General features: G+C 36.1%; 1 pseudogene; it reads right to left on the bottom strand.

The window, feature by feature from the left end:
* Window positions 1-19,786, bottom strand: part of LOC103704376 — a 45,014-nt pseudogene that overhangs the window by 4,150 nt on the left and 21,078 nt on the right.

The raw sequence follows: 19,786 nt of genomic DNA, 5'->3' as shown, positions 1-19,786 counted from the left end.
GTTACAGATACTTCAAAAGAAAATGCGTTGATTAAAGACAGTCTTTTTTGAAAATCAAAATTCTAAGCAAACTCAGCCAGTGGAAAGCGTGTTTCCTTTCCCAATCTCCAAAACCACTACACAGATATAGGTTTGATGAGGGATGGCTGTACAAAACACTACCATCAACAACAGGATACTGAAGATTCATCCTAAACATGTTCCCCATGTCTTCGCTCTCCCTAAGCCAAGTAAACTAACTAAATCAGCTACCCACATTAAAAAACCTACAACCAAAAGCATACTCAAGTTTAGTTGATTATGGCACCACTATCTGATTTATGATCCTCTGATAATGCAAAGGTCATCTCCAAGAGTCTAAGCACAGCAAAATTTTGTTACAAGGCCATTGTCACCCCCGGAACAATGTGCATCCCAACCAAGGTAAGAAAATAAAAGAAACAAACAAAATATGGGCATGTGGTTGTCACCTTCATAGTTCATTTCTGTTGCTGGCTCTCTGTCCTACTTGCATGGTCTCTTGCGTATGTTGCTAGGGCTCAAAATAGGTTGGATACCGGTATATCCACATTGGTATTCATATTTTTTGCCGAATACGAATACAAATATGGATATTAAACAAATATGAAAGTTAGTATCCATATTTGTCCTGAGCGGATACGGATACAAGTCGGATTTTAGTTATATTCATATTTTTCTATCCAAATATTGATATAAGTTGGATAATATTCGGATATAAATCGAATTTTAGTGAAACTTAATGACGAAAACTAATATTAATTATATATTCATAAAGGATGGGACCATAATTCACAATGCAAATTGCATGCGACACAGGATAATTAAAGATTCAAGAGATGGCCATTAAACCCACATGGACGTCAACCTGGTCAAGAGTTCAAGTTACTAGTTTGACTAGATTTCTGTTAAAATATTAAAAAATAAAATTATTTGAAGTAAAAATATAATAGAAAGAGTATAGAAAGAGTATTAATAATTTTTTTACCAAATATTATTATGACTTTTTAATTATAGCATAAATAAAAAAATAATCATGAATTATTTAGTTTTTTAGAGAGTTTGTAAGAAAAATTATAAATAAATGTAGTAGTACATTGAAGTTACTAATATTTGTAAATATTTCAGTCAATAAATTTAAAAATATATAAAATTAATTTTTTTATTTGTATAAAAATAATATTAATTTTTATATGAAATAATATAACAACGTACATGAAAGAGTTATTTAATGACATGAATGTTTTTCAATAAATAAAAAGAATAACCTATATAAATTAGACGCAATGTTGTGCTTTGGCAGTTAGGTGCTGGTGTTCTAACTGAGATGTTTCATATCTGAATTCTAGGCTTTACAATTTATTTTAGACAACTTTTTACCTTAAAGGAGGCACAAAGAAATCTGGATCCTAATCTGGAAAAATCAAGTATATCCAAAATCCAGATCCGTATCCGGCAAATTTATGTACTAAATATCCTAATTTGGATCCATATCCATTCAGACCAAGAAATCAATATCCGAATCCAACTTGAATCAGATATGGAAAAGGATACAACCGGATTATATCCAACCTGCTTTCAGTCTTATATATTGCTCAATTTATCTATCATCCTCCTTTCTCTTTCCTTTTTAACTTCACCAGATAAGTGGGGTAAGATATTGATTATTGTCACAAGCAAAACTTCAATTGGCTATGGTCGATAGTCATGAAAAAGGGAATCACCGTAGTGATACTAGCATTTATATTTTATGCTCAGCAGAACAACTAGCTTAATCATTTCTGGATCCTAAAATAAAAACTTTATTGGTAAACATCATAAAGATTACAATTATTGATACGCATGAGACTGACAGACATCCAATAATAGGAAGTTCAAGCTCATGAATTAGTTTCAAAATAAGAAATTATGGCAATGTTTGTTAAAGATGAAGATTACATTGCTATTCCACTTGAAAGTTCAACCATGATAAAACACTTGGCACCTTTCTTTGAATATGGGATATCATGAAACATGCACGCCTCATAATATAGAGCAAAAATGACTGGGCCTTGACCAAATGAAAGAAGAGTTAAAACAAAAGAAAACTTGGGATCAAGCATACTTACATAATGAGAGGCAATAAAAAAGATCATATCTCTAACAACGAGACTCATTATTGTTTGGCACAATGACTAGCACAATAGGACTAGAAAAATATCATCTTTTCCATTTCTTGGCCCCAACTCCTCCCTTCCAACATTTCTTTATGCATTTTTAACTTCAATGCAAGTGATAGTGCAATTTGAAACTAGAAACATCAACAGATTTATTCAATCAAAGAGAATTACCTGCTTGTTCAGGGCATCAATAGTTTCCTCATTGAGGTCATTGCTAGCTGTGATATTCATTTTCCCAAAACTAGGTACACTAAATTCTTTTTCAATTGCTTGAAAAAATTTTCGAGCCTCAATGGACAAATATGCTAGATCACCAGAGTCCAACCTGATTCCGACTGCTTTATACCTGAAATTTTTATAAAAGAATTGCCAATAGTAGTTAAAACATTATAATTTTAAGAACTATACCAATGTAAAGCCTAAAATCCTAAAGATGGAAATGAGTTTCAAAAAGAATGTAGCAGAAGCATTACAGAAATAGGCACAAGAAACACAGTATCAAAATACCACAAAACAACAACATTGGTTCCAATTCTACCTGAAATATCTTGAGTTTTATCATTAGTATGAAAATCCTACCATGTTAATAATTTAATTTTCAGAAACTGAGTTTTTAAATTTTGCAACATCGTTGGACAATCTGGTGCTGACAATTAGGCATTTCCATGATTCAATGCACTTTTATCTGTTGACATATCATACTATGTCAGGTCACCATTAAGCTCATGCAAGATACCAAGGACGCATCATCATGGAAATAAATGAAACCCATCATTTCTGCATAGGACTGTTATGCGTGCATGTATCAGTGTTACATGGTATTTGCATGACTTGATTGAAAGATGGAGAAGAAAATTTGATCACTTTAGATTTTATTGCATTTTCTGAGCCTTTAGTTATATAATTTCTTTAGTTGGTTTTAGACTTGTTTTAAGTAAGCTTAGTGTACAAAGGTCCTATTTTAGGTATATAAAGGGGTTTGACATCCATAGAGCTTTAAGGATTTAATACTTGGATGTTTCTTTCTATATGGGATTCTGACTTTCTATGGGTTTCCCAGAGAATCTAAACTCACATTTTAGGAAAGGTTTTGCACGTAGATATGGAGACAGGTTACTTTGTTTTGAAAGAAAGAATTATTTGGGCCAGGTTCAGCCATTCTTATCTCACTCTCATCTTACTCCCTATTTTGCAAGCACTGTTTGCTAAATTTCAATTATAGGCCAAGCATGTACCTCTAATTTAGCCTGGAGCCCTTTAGAATTTTATTCAACCTATCTACTCTATCACAAAAACCATAGGTCAGGTTTATTTGAACTTTTCATTTGTGGATATCTCAAAGATTGACTGTTGTTGTCCTGTATAAAGGTACAATACAATGAGCAATGAAATTAGATCAAACCCTAAATTAATCCTTTCCCTAGGTCATCCCATGAGCTACAAGCCATCCCTCATTGGTCTTGCCCCAAGGATACCATCAGGCATGTGAACATAATAACACTGCGCATTTGTGATTGTACAGTTTGCCTTCATGCATGTGCATAAGCTATTGTTTTAAAATGTGTAAGGTTGCATGAGTAATAAGTAACACTGGAAGTTCTCAATATTGTCCCACAAGCAAATCTAAAACACATATAGTTTTGATATCCTAAAGTTATAAGGAAAAATTAGCTGAAGATTGTTAATAAAATCATCAATTAAATAGTCCTGATAACTTTATCGTGTAGGAGCCTAACAAGTAAACCCCTCCCCTAAAATTTCTGTTGTGAAATTATTCAGGCATTCAGGCACGTGCAATGCATGTGCTGCTAGAGAGGTAGTTTGCATTACAGTCGAGCCAGATGATGATCAAAAAAAGTCAGTATGGTTGTAGAGGACTAAAGGGAACTACAACGAATAGATAAGAGGCAAAATGTGACATGGAACTGTTAATCCGTAGAATGGTGTACATGATTCACATTCCCTTAGATACAATCTCTTTTGTTGTTAGGCTAGTGGGACTAGCACAAACGAAAACAACACTGTCCTACTAGCATCTCTTCCCAGTCGGTAAAAAAAGGGAAATACTTAACCAGATCTGAACCTCAATCTTATCTGGTAAAATAAGTACCTGTATCTACATGTTTGGGTTTTTAAATTAAATCTAGACAAGCATAGTATATTAAATATATCAAAATAATTTAAATACTAAAAAGTATGTAATACCTAGGCCTCAACTTCGAGTCATGTTGGAAGCGGTCTTTTATTTGGTAGTATTGCCATGATTGAGATAGCTCCATCACGTGGAACTGAACTCCCAGGTGAACTCCATCCAATTGAATCCCTCTGATGTTAAAACTCTAAATTTATTTCTTTGATTATCTCATTGTTGTAGGAAATATAGCTGTTGCATCTATTTTCAATTTGTTTAATTGTTAGCAAAGCCATATTTTTATATGTTTGAATGAGGCTAAAAGCTTCTATTGAGTAATATCTCTACCATATAAAAATGAGTTTTGAGATCTAAGGATATTCCTTCCAGATTCTATGCCATTTCCCAATCTCGAAAATACCCTCCTGCTCTTTCTCTAATACATAAAATACCCCACCAATTGATATTTTAAAATTATTCAAAATCCCACCTGCAGTTAAATTTCTATAAAATTGGTTGTCTTAGGAAATTAGTTGTAATCAAACATTAAAATAATTTTGGAAATGAAGTATAGTCAAGTAGAACTTCTATACAAAATTTTTATATTTCATGATATTTTTGAAATTATTTAGACTTTTAAAGTCCCAGTCAAGAATAAAATTCTAGAAATTGGTGATCAGTCACACTGGAAATTAATCATAACTAAAATGTCAATAAAATCCTACCCACGATCAAAATTCTAGAAATTGGTGTATATTTCAAATCTTCCATATTTGGAAATTAATTATATTTTACATAATAATAATAATAATAATTTTAATTTATATATAATCTAGTTCAAATTTATTTTTATTTTCACGAAACTTGCATTGCATGTGCTTGAGTGCTAGTAGTAGAAAACATAGTAGATTTTTTGTAATAACTCAGGACCTCACCCAAAATGGCTAGCCGAAAGGTATTATTTGGGTTCCTTGATCCTGTATAAATCTCCAAGATCTACCCAGCGAATAACCGATGTGGGACTAAACACACGCCCGCACGGGTCCTCACATACTCCCCTCGTTCAAGTCCTGACGTCCTTGTCAGGCTAAGGGTTCATATCTATTCAAATCTAATCACAAACACCACGATTGGCCCGTGGTCAGCCCCAATGGATTTGTGCTGCAGTGTCTCCTAGTCCACATAGGTTATGGGCTGGGTTCGCTCTGATACCATTTGTAACAACTTAGGACCTCACCCAAAATGGCTAGCCGAAAGGTATTATTTGGGTTCCTTGATCCTGTATAAGTACCCAAGATCTACCCAGCGAATAACCGATGTGGGACTAAACACACGCCCGCACGGGTCCTCACATTTTTAACTATTGATTAGCTTTGAGTTTCATGCTTTAAGCAAGTGAAAGGCATCTCATCACTTCAAACCCCCACATCCCCAAACCAACAATTAAATCTATGAGGTTTGCCAGCTAGCGGCCAGCATGGCATGTGCCATGCCAACCAAGTGTTTGTGCCCGTACTAACCCAACAGGGGAATGTCGGCAAGAATCAGCATAACCAAGCATTAAAGCCTTGCCTCCGCCTCCTTCCGCTCCTTGGTTGCCCCACCTCCACTCAAACCTTAGCCCCTCATCTTGGACTTCTCCATCATCATGATGATAACCCATGTGCACATTGTGAGTTGAAAGGTTCACAATAAATGAGGATGATTTCCATAGGGACTAAGGTTTGACAAGAATAAGGCAAGAAGTGGTACATTCTTAGCATTCCCAATACTCTTCTTTAGACAACTGCCTCTTCCATGATTAATCTTTAATTCCCTTCTCCATTTTCTGATTCTTTCTATTCTCTCTCCTGCAAATCTGAGCAGTTGCATCAACAACTTAATATGGTATTTGGAAGATTAGGAATTCCTTGGTTGGGATTCAAAGGTGTTGCATGCAAAAAGAATAAATTAAAGACAAATGCTTTCCTTTTCTTTACAATTATTTACTTGCAATGCTTTATATAAATGCTTTATGATATCTTTTAATCCCTTACAGAACAGCACCTAGAGAGTATAGTGATTGTTCTATAGAGCTGTCTAGGGCATGCTTGAGATAATATAAAATGCTTTTGAAGCTGGATACATGCATGGATTATGCTACCGTGTCAGTTCAGATACGTGACATCTTCTTTTCTGACTTTGTTGGATGCATCCATACAAAACATGTATGATTCATCGCCTCGGCAAAAAAAAGCTGAATAAATAAAAAATGAAAAAAAGGAACCTGCCTGATATCAACTATAGCCTCATAGTTGGAAGTTCAAAGAAATGAAGTGGGATGAGGATGGGATCAATAGTAAATTGGACCTCTTACATCTACCATAAAAAGAGAGGAGGATGATAGGGAGAAAAAACATGCAGGAGCACATGTTTCCTCAACCTACACAAGATAGGAGGCGAAGGCACAAGCACTAGGGGAGGATGCCATAGTATGGCTAGACAAGGACGTTTGTCATTCTCATCCCCTCCTAGAAAAAGTCACCTTCCACATCAATGTATGATCCTATTCTTCTCCACCATCCAATGTGATCTTCTCCACATCCTTTCTTCTGCTATGACCTACGGCCTCAAGGAGGTCATTCTTGTATGGCGCTTGGGAGATTGGATTTTTGATTTAGGGGTCTAGAAAGCTTATTCTTCATAAAGAAGAGAGAGCAGCAAAGACTTCTATTTGATCATTGTATGCAACGAAAAGAGGAATACAAGCCTATAATATGGTCATTTACTTAATAATAGAGCTTCAACTTGTTTTTCCAATTTTTGAACTTTCTCTATGTTTGAACTCTAAACTAGGTATATTTTCCTACTTTAATTTAATTATACAACTTTGCTTCAATTGTTGATAAGGACAGCTCATAAGCCCATAAGAAAGGATGACATTAAATGTTTTAACTAAATAGGGATATGATGTCATTAGTGTTTTTCCCTCTTCATAAGCTGGATAAGGGCATCAACCAAGATCCGCAATCTGAATACCGGATACCGTATCGGAACCTTATCAGTTCGGTACGATATTGTACATCACTGTATCAAAATAGCTCTAACCATTTTTTTTTAATTTTTAACTCGGTAAGCCTCGATACGGATAGGTACGCACCTCAGTAAGTCTCAGTACAAATCAGTATACCTCAGTACAGGGCTTGTACCAACTTGAAATTAAATTTCTTACCGCTTTTCTTCCGGTATGGTATGGTACGCCCCATATCGGGCGGTATGGGGCAGTATGGCAAACCATGGCATCAACACTCATTGCCTTTTATAACATAGTGATATCTACTATGACTCTGTAATATAAGAACATTTTGAATGAATGAAATTACAAAATAATATTTATTTAACAACTAAAGTATGAACAAGATGATTCAAACATATGAAACTGTAGTTAGGGTTTTAAACTGAACATTTAGTTGGAATATCTGAGAAAGGATTATAATACTAATAACATACACTGGTCAAAATTAGATGATGTCACCTTGATTGTAACAAGATTTTACACTTAGTTGGGATGCAATAGAGGATCTTTAGCCATTGATGGAACATGGAGCAGATGACTCCACTCATGTTCATCCAAGATATACATGAGTTGGTTGAATATAGATTGACCATAACCAAACTAAAGAATGATCATGAAAGTCAATTATCATGACTAAATCCAAAAGTCCAAATTAATCACTCTAAGCTAGTGTAAGAACTGGTCAGCTAGCTCAACCAACTTTTTTAGTTGGGTCTAGGGGCAGAACATGAAATCTTCTTTTTTTTTCTTTTTTTTTTCTTTTTTTTTTTTTGGGGGGGGGGGGGTGGTATCTAAAAAAGAATCAATTTTGATTTCATTCAACGTTTGATTCAAGAACTGCGCTTAGCCCCCTTGCTAATGAAACGACTATGCTGCAATGGATGGCAGAGGGTCCACAGGGTCATGGGGGCAATATATAATACTTCTAAAGACAAAAAAATCTAATTAAATACTACATTTATTTTCATAAAAAATTATGTAAAGTATTTATTTTGATTAAATTATATTTAAAATTTCTTTCTCAAAATAAATCATATTTAATTGCTAGAGTTGCATTTTTGTACATTGACCAATCCATCTGTCCCTAAAATAATCGCATAAAAAATCAGACTTGCTTATTAATATAGACAAAAAGAGACCTATAACTCTATAGGTTACAATCTTTTTTTGTTAGATAGACTCCTCTTTATTATTTTGCATAATATGTTTAAAAAAGTAATGATCTAATGGCCATAAAAAAGATGATTCGACAAAGTATATAGAGATTTAGGAATTCTATAAACAATATAAATTTACTTTTGATAAATATTAAGGGTTTGGATGAAAAATCGATTTGAAAAAATAAGGAAAAGCTATAACGAAACCCTGAAAAAATAAACTACAAAGGATCAATTGCTTTTGAATATGAAAAAAGGAAGAAAAGGGTATGTTTAACTTTTGTCTTCATTTTTTTATCTTTCTCCATCATTTACTATAATTACTTTTTTTCTGGTTCAATAAAATGGCATTACATATAGGTTACTATGTAATGGTAATCAAATAATTTATATGGAAAGTGATTTACGGTAATATCCATTCATTGTCATAATTTGGTCAAAGTTTGCATAAATTAACAAGAACTTATTTGGTAGAAAAACTAACAATTCGAGATGGTTCCCCAATAGAAGGAAAGACACTAAATGACACTAAATTGAAAGAATAAGGGAGGCGCGCGCACGCGAGAGAGAGAGACGTGGAAGGAGTAGAGAGAAATCTAAGGAATTTACTTCGGAGAGCAACCCTTTTACTTATTATTTCCTAATTTTGTTTAGGATTACTCAAGATTTAATTTATCTGAAGGAGCGTCATAGATTTTAAGGCAATTTCAGATTTTTTTTTCCTTTTTTGGACGGGGTAGTGCTGGGTTGTGGCCCACTACCCCCCGGCGTCTGCCCAAGATTGGATCACGGGTGACCTGTTGACTGTGGGTTGATTGGATGAAGCACACTATTTTCTAATCTCCTTTTTCAATGTCCTCTTCCATAAAAGATTAAAAGTCTTTTTTCCCATCCTCATTGAATAGGATCCCCTCCCTTCAAGATTGCATCAGTTTCTTTCCTAAATCATCATTCGCAGCACTTTACTCATTTCATAAGATTTCCTTTCTTTAATCACTATCTTCCCTTTCCCCAGATCATCTTCTACTGGATTGCATGAGAGAGTTCAAAACCTTTAGCCTGCTACTTTAATCCAAAAAGGAAGAGAAGGGGAAAGACCTTCAATGACACAAAAGAACATGATTCTGGCATCTTCACAAGTAGCTAAGAGAAAAGTGGTCAAGTCCTGTTGTTGGCAATAGGAATGACTGTGAGTCTGTGACTTAGGGATCAATCAACAGCAACATATAAAATGAGAGGAGGTGGGCGGTGAGGATAAGTTGGTCTCTGGTGGATCAGACAAAGAAAAGAGTTGGGCTTGGGCTTTTCATTCTCGTCCCTTTTTCTTTTCCTTTTTTAAAGATATGTAGCTTGTTGGACAATCGAAGCATAATGGTTTAAGTGGTTGAACCTTCTAGCTCAATGGGTCTTTTAATATTCCAGGTCTCAAATTGACCAAAAACATTTTGCTTAAGGGGCAATGGATCAAATGGGTCAACCTAATGAATTTTTAAAACATTACTTCAAGCACCTCCCTATTAGTAAGAGAAACTCTTTTGCTTCATTAGACTTCCAGCAACTAGTACTACCTTGATTTTGTCATAAAAGATGCTCGTTTCTAAATGTAAATTATTGTCGGTGATGACTAGAAGAACACCTAGTTGACCGTATTACACCATGTTTAACAATCTCCCAATTAGTAAGAGAAACTCTTATTGCTTGACTAGACTTCTAGCAACTAGTACTAGTGTACTACCTTGATTTTGTCATAAATATGCTCATTCCTAAATGCAAATTATTGCCACTGATGACCAGACGAACACCTAGTTGACCATATTACACCATGTTTAACAATCAATTATAATTTCATACACAGTAAAAAAAAGGGCAGCTCATGCATGAGGCTCCCACAATTGCAGGTTCCGGGGATATGTAGCTTTACCTTTATGTGCAGAGAGGCTATTTCTCGAACCAGCATACTCAGGTCACTATGTAGCGATCTTACCATTGCACCAAGGCTCACCTCTTTAAAAAAGATGACTTGGAGTACTAAGCTGCTTCACTCAATGTGTTCACAAAAAAAACATATGAAAAACGATTACGGTGCTAGATTCTACATTGCTGAAGAAATATTAAATCGATGATATTCGCATAGAGATGTTATAGAAGAAAACTATACAGTAATTTTGAATTCTTACCATTCTTTTCAATTTTTCTAACTTTAATTAAACTCTAATTATATTCTGTCCTTAAACTAGATAGGTGCTTAAAAATTATGAAAATGACAAAGTAAATGGGAAATATTTAAATCCACCAAATAAAGAATGGAAACTCCATAACTGTACATTATTTACAATCAAATGTAGAGTATATAAGGATTGAAGACTTCATTGAATTAAACTGTAATACAAATTGTTTTACACAATTTGAAGGCTTAAAACTTACCCCAAATCATTAAGTGCTAAAGCTACCGCACAAAAGTTAGGCACTCCACTCCTCATAACCTGATTAAAATATATCTCAACTGTTAGCTCCTAAATTATTAAACTAGCACAAAATAGACATCAAAGTATTGGATACCAGATATCAACACGACTTACAAGGCTGAAAGCATTCATTTATATGACCACAATATACATGTATAAAGTATGCAATAAGGCAATTAAAGCAAGTTGAACGACTAATAATTTCTAATCAACCTGAAATACTTAAACATGTTCACCAACACTTCACATAGTGACTTATTATTCCTTTGTTAGTATGAAATATACATATATTCAAACTCGTCCTATGAATGGCTTTTTTTTTGTCCTTATATTTCACAGATCAACTTATCCATTTATATAGCCTCAGATTGGTGAACTCTGACCAAGCAATCTCATTTGATATGGCTAGAAGTACTGTCCAGAAAGCGCAAGAGCAAATCTTATTAATCACTTGTTATACCAAGTTGATACCTCAATCCACAGTGACATGAAAAATAGATATATGATATGTTCACCAAGATTTTGACCTTGAATAAAATAAGTGCTACAAGCATTGTTTCTAGGCTTACAGGGCTGGGTTTAATGCATATGCAAACATGAAAAGTGAATGTTGTGTCAACTTAGGATTATGTTCAGGATGCAGGTAATCAAAATAATGGAGAATTATATGCAAATTTATAGAAACATGTGGAGATGAAGTTCATAAATATTTCATGGGTATCGTTGCAAAAATTAGTGAAAGGCCAAGCTATGTAGAAATTTCTGTTTAAACATGAAATTCTCTTCAAATCGAACATTGGAATTTTGATATGAAATTGATATGAGAGGTAAAGATTTATCTTAGGATATGGTACCATGATCTAAGTAGAAATCAATGCGCTGATATAGAAAGTAAACTGACACTACAATTTGCTAATCCAAGGTTGCTGGAGGCATTTCTTTGAAATAAGTTGAACTAACGTGGGAAGAAAACAAAAGGAAAGAAAAAGAGGATGGATAGAAGTGGGGTTAAAAGACGGATTTTGGTTTTTTATACAAATATGAAAAAGGAATAAAACAATTTTTGGGAACCTATGGAAAAAAATGAAAGAGGATGATGACCTGGGCGGCGCGCCCGCGCGCGTTGGGAACCGCGCGGGTGCGCTCCCACGTGGCGGACCAAGTCGCCACTGGTACGCCGAACCGGGTACCAACCACGCCGCGCGCGCTCCCGCGTGGCGGGACCAGGTCGCCACCGGTTCGGCGTATCTTGGGTCACACCACCATGAAGAAGAGATGGCACACTTGCTTTATTGTTCAAAATCCGTAGTGTAATTTTAAATGAAGTTGTATCCCTAATCTAGGTCATTATGGGTTTCATATAGATTTAAGAGCTTAGTAGCTTGAAGCAGTTACAGCCATGTAGGTACGGTGCAGATGCAAAAATTAGGGTATGATGAGATGGAAGCATTTAGGAAGCATCTGTTGAATACATAATAGTGATTATTTTACTCGCTCATTTTTACCCTATATATTTAAATTAATAATTTATTGAGATATATCAATTCAGTTGAAATTAAGTGGGCCAGATAAGGCCAAATAAAGCATGATATTTAGTTGAGCCGTGAGATATATCCTCTCCTCGTTCTCTATTCCCCACCCACCAACACCCCAAACCCCTTCCTCATCAACCCTCCCACTACCTTCTTCCTCCCCTCTCCCCCCCTCCCCACCCCCTCCCCCGCCCATGCCCCTCCCATCACTTCCCCTCTCTTTCTCTTTGGAGCTGCCTTTTGGGATTTTTTGGACCCATGTTTCTTAGCTGAATACTATTCAGAAGTGCTGTAATGCAGTTCTGGGATAAGTGCGATAGGGAAAGCAAGCAACTTGCTTTTGAGTTTGAGAGTACAACTTATAAAATGAAGAAAATCCTTTTCTTCTAATAGAACATTGATTCTAGTAGCAGTTAAATTTCTCTTACTTGAAGACTTTCAAAAGACAAGGCAAAAAGAAAAAAATAGCATTTAGAATATATGGAAACTTACATATAGTGACATAAAACTTACTTTTTTGAAACTTATTTATAATGATAACAGTTTCCTACCCAAGCAGGACTTTAAGGCACCAATCTACACTAATTAGGAACACAAAATCCTAAGAATAGGCCCAAAAATCATAAACAATTGAACTCAAAGACTTAAACAACCCCTGGGACTCCTGGGAAACGAAAATAAGGCAAGCCCACATCATTAACATACAATAAGGTTCATATTGAAGATGTTGGGTAACACACACAAGAGAGAGAGAGAGAGAGAGAGTCAAAACAATAGGAGTTACAACAAATAGACAATGCATAAACAAATTAGTCAAGCACACTAAGGACATAGAGAAAGATACTAGAGATTGCAAAATCAAGTTTACTTACATCATAGGTGTCTACAAGGGTGAGGAAATTATTTGGAAAAGCCAATGCATATGATGTGAATGCTGCCAGCTCACTTTGATTCGTCTCACCGAAAACACCACGCAATGAATCTGTCCACTAAAAGCATACAAGGATAGATTTGATATATAGTTCAAAATAAATGAACAAAATCATCAGAAGTAACCTAAATATAAATACTTGATGGATCTGCATCTATGAAAGCTACAAGTTCACCTAATTTTCGGCATATACAAGTGCATTCAGATGGGGATAAAAAAATTGTGTTAAAGTTGCATGGAACATATTGCTATATGAGCAGCAATACACCTCAGCACGTGAATTAAGTACTATGTGAGAATTTATGCATACATACAAATGTAGAAAGTGCATCCCTGTGCCTTCATGAAACTGTGTTGCATAATGTGCAGCACAAATGCACATCTAAACTTTTCAAAACATCTATCCAACACTATTTATTCCATTCATCCCCTGCCAAAAAATGGAATCAGTACATTTTTTTGCTCACATTGTTTTCTCAAGCAAAAAGGCCAAAAATATAATTTACAGCAGTAAATTATGACACTATGATTGTGTAGGTCCATCTGTTCTGGTATTCATGTATTGATTTGTCAACCTTGCATGCTCTGGCTTGGGGTTCCCATAGCTGGAGAACCTTAAGTTCTTCCTTCTGCTTGCTGCACGGGAAGGTGCGGTTTTTCTAATGTGCCCATGACTAGTCTTTGAAAGAAAAAAAAATTCAATAAAGTACAAGAAATTTCACGGCCTTGGAAGCCCAGCACTTCAACAATTACCAAATCTTGCTCTGGGCCATCCTCATTGCTTTGCAGTTTCACCTTGCTAGAGAGCCTATTGAAGACCTGAACCAAACTCCTAATCAAATTTCTGGTCATCACCTAAATGATTATAGATTCCCTTTGCCTCTCTTTTACCACGTCCTTTGATGAAGTTTCCATAGATGTGCCCATTTTTTATTCTCAATAATAGTTTCACTAAATGTACTCATTTTAATGGTTTTCTCATGGACATCCACTTTCTTATCGACCAAGGCCAAGTTCTTAGGGCAGATTATGTCATCCAAGTGATAGGAAACTGTAATTACAGGTCATCACATTCAGTCCATTAGGGATGTTCTCTCTCCAAGCATATTCAGAACACCCGAATAGCCAGTCAATTGGCTGGTAGTGGAGGGGTAATGTTGCATACATTTGACCCTTCCCAGATCCTGTGGCGGCAGAAACCTTATGCACTGGGATGTTCTCTTTTTAATAATTGCAAAGTCAACCAGCCATTAATGCATGTAAACCATATTAAACCGAAGTATCTTCGAAATCAATAGCTCCACTAAACTTGACCCTAAGCCATAGGTCATTGGTTATTTCCTGCCACATATACAAAAGCATCTTAGGTCACAAAGTCCCAGCCAAGATAACCCAACTATTCCAAGTTAACCCATCTCTCGAAGGCCAAAGTCACCTAACTTAGCTATCCAATATTTTCTAACCTGAATAATATTGTCACATGGATATGGGTACTGGTCTCAGGTGCATGTCCAAGAGGCAGATCCATCTTATCACCAAATCTTAGTATTCAGGGGATTTGGCTAAAAAGGATCAGAAACAGAATACGAATATGTGGACATGCTATACATCAACTAATTTTTGTGAAACCGTATCATGAATTTTTAACATTTTTAGTGACAGTCGTGCCATGTTTCACATCCATTCATATCTATCATGGATATAATTATGATTTTTTTTGTATGTTTCGCAAACATTTCTTGTTTCTTCCAGAGACAGGATTGGTATTTAAATAATAATCAAAGCAAGGTCAACAAACTCACAACAATAAAAACTCTTGTGAATAATCCTTTCGACAACAGTAGCATACCAAAAAAGGGACTAAAAGTTAATAGCTTCTTAACCAATGGGATCAAAGCATCCATCTCATGTTCTTTATAAACATTTGCAATGCATATGCTGTATGCTATAATCAGATCCGTATTTAATCCCTTCTCGTTTTGATGCCACCACACAATGGCCTCTATCACCTCTGCTACAATGACTTAACACCTCATCCAAAATAGCTATAGAAGAAGATTATCTCAATTTGGGTCCTTAACTCTGTTTGTGTTACCCAAGACCCTTTCAATCCAAACCTAACATGGGACAAAACCATGTGATGACCCAAAGATTGATTTAAAGATTGATTTTGATGATCACAAAAACTTGAAAGTATAAATACTAATGTTTGTGTTGCAAGAAGAAAGATTATTTATTTTGCAAGGAACATAGCAAGTTGGAAGAATTCAAGAAGGCCTCCAAAGCTCTCAAGAAAAGTTAGAAGAAAGCCACACCTCATTGGCCCAAGATTCAAGTTCAAAGGCTTCAATTTAGAAGAGCAAGTTTTAAGAAAAATTCAAAGGAAAGGCACTCGAGTCGACTCCTACAGTTCCGAGTCGACTCCAAGGACAACAGACAGCCGGACTAGAAAGATTCATCTCAGAACCTGTCAACGAGTCGACTCCTGAAGAGCGCGAGTCGACTCCCATGTTTACTGAGTCGACTCCGGGAGAATTTGAGTCGACTCCTAGGAGTCACAGGCAGAAAAGTCAGAGAGCAGTTTCGGGTCTGAGATTCGAGTCGACTCACAGTGGAACGCGAGTCGACTCCGATGGTTGGTAGATCGACTCCAAAGAAAGCAAGAGTCGACTCTCAGGCGGAACACAAGGAAAAAGTCAGAGAGCGTTTTTGGAACTCTGAGATTCGAGTCGACTCCCGCATTGCACGAGTCGACTCGAGACTCCGCGACCATCGACAGACAGAAAACCATGTTACTGCTCTCTGAGATTCGAGTCGACTTCCCAGACAGCTCGAGTCGACTCCAAGACAGCTTCACATCAAAAAGGCAGAAGCTGTGTTTCGCAAGCTGAGAGCCGAGTCGACTCCAAGGAAGTTCGAGTCGACTCCAAGACTGGACGAGCCAAAAGACAGAGGATCGGGAGTTCGGGCTCTGAGATTCGAGTCGACTCCCAGGACAGTCGAGTCGACTCGAGAGGACAAAATTCAAAATTGGATCCACGGACTTCAGTGGAAGAGCCGACTCCAGAATTGCCAAGTCAGCTCCAGAAGTTGGCGAGTCGACTCCGGGTTAAGTCGAGTCGACTCCCAGTCGAGGCAAGCACATTAATTCAAATTTGGAACAGTGGCCGAGTCGTCTCCGGTAAAACACGAGCCGACTCCTGCAACAGGCGAGCCGACTCCTGATCGCGCGAGTCGACTCCGATCCCAACGGTCATATTGTCAGGAGGTGCAGACTGGTTCCAACGGCTCAATTTTTGTCTCTAACGGCTATATTCTTGTTTCCACGTTATCAAAAGCTATAAAAACAAGAAGAGAGCTAGGAGAGAACTCATGGAAGTGGGAGAGAACTTTTAGGGAAGAGATTCCAAACAGATTACAAGGGAAATCTCCCAAAAGCACAAAAGGGCCATTCAAAGTGAAATAGAGGGAAGAAGAGCATCCAAGTGAATCCCAAAGCTTCCTCTCCATCCGTGTGCTGCCTCAGTGATCCTCCACTTCGTGCCAAATCAGAAGAGGGTCAAGTAAAGAAGAAGTCGAGCTCCTTCATCTTCCAAACTCGTTTGAGGACTTCACTTTACTCTATTTGCTTATAGTGTTATATTTGCTTGTTAAGAAGCTTTGATTTATCTTAAACTTTGTTATAATATCTTGTAACTTGATTCAATCACGGGATTGAATCAAGGGGTAAAGGTTTGTTGGTGAGCCAAAGGGAAAACCAACGGTGTAAGGTTTGTTGGTGAGCCAAAGGGAAAACCAACGGGGTTTAGGTTTGTTGGTGAGCCGAGGGTAAAACCAACGTGTAAGGGTTTGATTGTGAGCCCGGGAAAACAATCGGGGGTGGTTCTAGTCGGTGAGCCTGGGAAAACCGACCGAGTTCGTGTGACTCGTAAAACAACAAGTTGGGTTGTGAGCTTGTAAACAACCGGCTGTAATCGGATAGGGGATTATAATTGAAATTCCCAAGAGGTCTTGGGGAGTGGATGTAGGTGCTGGGTGCACCGAACCCACTATACATCTTTGTGTTTGTGATGCCTTATCTCTTGTATTTCATGCCTTCCATTCATGCTTGATTGTGTAATAATCTCTAGCTTGTTTTCTATAGAGGTATAAGTGATTTGCTTAGCTTCCACTCCATTCTTACCATACACATAGATTAAGATTGATCATACAACTATAAGGTAATTTTAGATCAATTGCACCCTAAAGCCATAATATAATTGCTCTAGCTTAATCTTCCACTGCTTTACTTGTAATTGCCTAGAGCTTTAAGTAAATAACATCCTATTCATTCTGCTGCAGTCTATTAAAGGTAAAAATTAGGGAACATAATTTTTAGAAAACCAATTCACCCCCCTCTTGGGTTGTCACCTTGGGCAACAAGTGGTATCAGAGCAGGTGCTCTAAGATTAATTATTGATCTCACGATCAAGAGCCAAAGATCATGACAACTCAAATAGATAGTTTTCTAGGAGAAGGACAGTTAATTGATAGGCCTCCACTGTTTAATGGCATAGACTACACATATTGGAAAGACGCATGCGCATTTTTTATTCAATCACAAAACTATTATTTATGAAAATCATAATAATGACCTTCATACACTCTCTAAAACTATTAATGAAAAGGACTTAGCACAATTGAATGCAAATGCTATGAACATATTATATTGTGCTATTCATGAAACGAAGTTTAATGAAATTTCTGCATGCTTATCTGCTAAGGAGATCTGGGATACTTTAGAAACTATTTATGATAAATCTCATATTAGCTCACATGTGCTTCAATTGCGTACTAACAATGAGACTGCAGAATCCTCCACAGTAGCCGAGTCGACTCCCAGTTCGTCCGAGTCGACTCCTAGAGGAGAACAGTCTGAAAGGCAGAGACCAGTCTTAAAGACCCTGTGAACGAGTCGACTCCAAGTAGTTCCGAGTCGACTTCCCAAGCTAGCCGAGTCGACTCCAATAAGGTCCGAGTCGACTCCGAGGCAAATCAGCTTCCTAAAGACAAGGAAAAAGAGGAAGCAAGAGAAAGGAAGAAAGAGATAAAAAGGAAGAAAGCCTTGACCAAGAAAGAGTCAAGCCAAAAATAAAGGTTAGGAGCACAATGATGATATTAGCTCCAAGAACTACAAGAGTAACTGACTTGTGCTTTATGGCACAAGAAGACAAGGTAAAATCTGAATCTACTCTTACCTCAAATGATTTTCAAGAAGAATTCTCTTATGATGAATTATTAATGCTTTTCATGAGTTGTATAGTGAATGTAGAAATTAACTGTAAAGAATAAAAATCTTAGAACTAAATTCTGAAAATGAAAGCTTAAGGTCATTTTCAGAGAATTGATTCAGAAAAATCATAGCTTAATTAAAGAAAATCAAAACTTAAGTAAGAAATTAATCAATTAAAATCTTTTATTAACAAATTCACCGTAAGTTCAGAACGATTAAAAATGATGTTTGAAAGCCAATATGTTACTTATGATAAATCAAAACTTGCTTGACTTCTTTACTTAACAATAAATCTCTAGAGAAAAGGTTATTAATTCACAAACAAACCATTAAATAAGATAACTTATTTCAAAACGAAAAGAATGGGCATAACAACTTTACCTATGTTCTAACACAATTAAATCAAATGGTAAAGTTTTTAATATTAAACAGATATGGGTTCCAAAAGGAACATATGTCCTAACTCTCAAGGACCAAGCAAGCTTGGGTACCCAAAATGAGAAATGAGGATGAACACATAGGTGTACCAAGATACCATGGAACAAAGAAACTTAAAATATACTTATGAAAGTTATTAACAAAATCAGTAATCTTGCATCTCATCATTATTTTGCTTAGTATTTGATATAAAAATTGCTAGTAGTGATCAATTTTGTGATATAGAAAATACTTTTGGAATATAATCAAATCATTTCATTTATAGTATACTTTACTCACTATTGGATAAGTTGCTAAATGATTAATCAATTTATTAAGATAACTTATGAATTCTCTATATGCTTGATTGATAGTTATTATCCATGGCATTATTGTTTATTGATCATAGATATGATAATGTGTACTTGGTATGCTTTTGAATATATGCACTATGAATACCAAGAAACCATCTTGGCATATAAATCAACTCATGTAGTATGTACTTAATCTCAAAAGACCTTGCCATTGGCTTACTTAGATTATCTTCTGAAGGTCAAAGTTTGCTATGCATGTTAACTAAGGAAACAAACAAGAATCAATTTCTAAATCTTAAAGATGTTGTTTCCAACACTAAGTTTTCAAAGTTTAC

Source organism: Phoenix dactylifera, unplaced genomic scaffold, assembly GCF_009389715.1.
Source record: "Phoenix dactylifera cultivar Barhee BC4 unplaced genomic scaffold, palm_55x_up_171113_PBpolish2nd_filt_p 000884F, whole genome shotgun sequence".
Taxonomy (NCBI): Eukaryota; Viridiplantae; Streptophyta; class Magnoliopsida; order Arecales; family Arecaceae; genus Phoenix; species Phoenix dactylifera.
The sequence above is the reverse complement of the archived record's forward strand: the minus strand, read 5'-3'. Positions and strand labels throughout refer to the sequence as shown.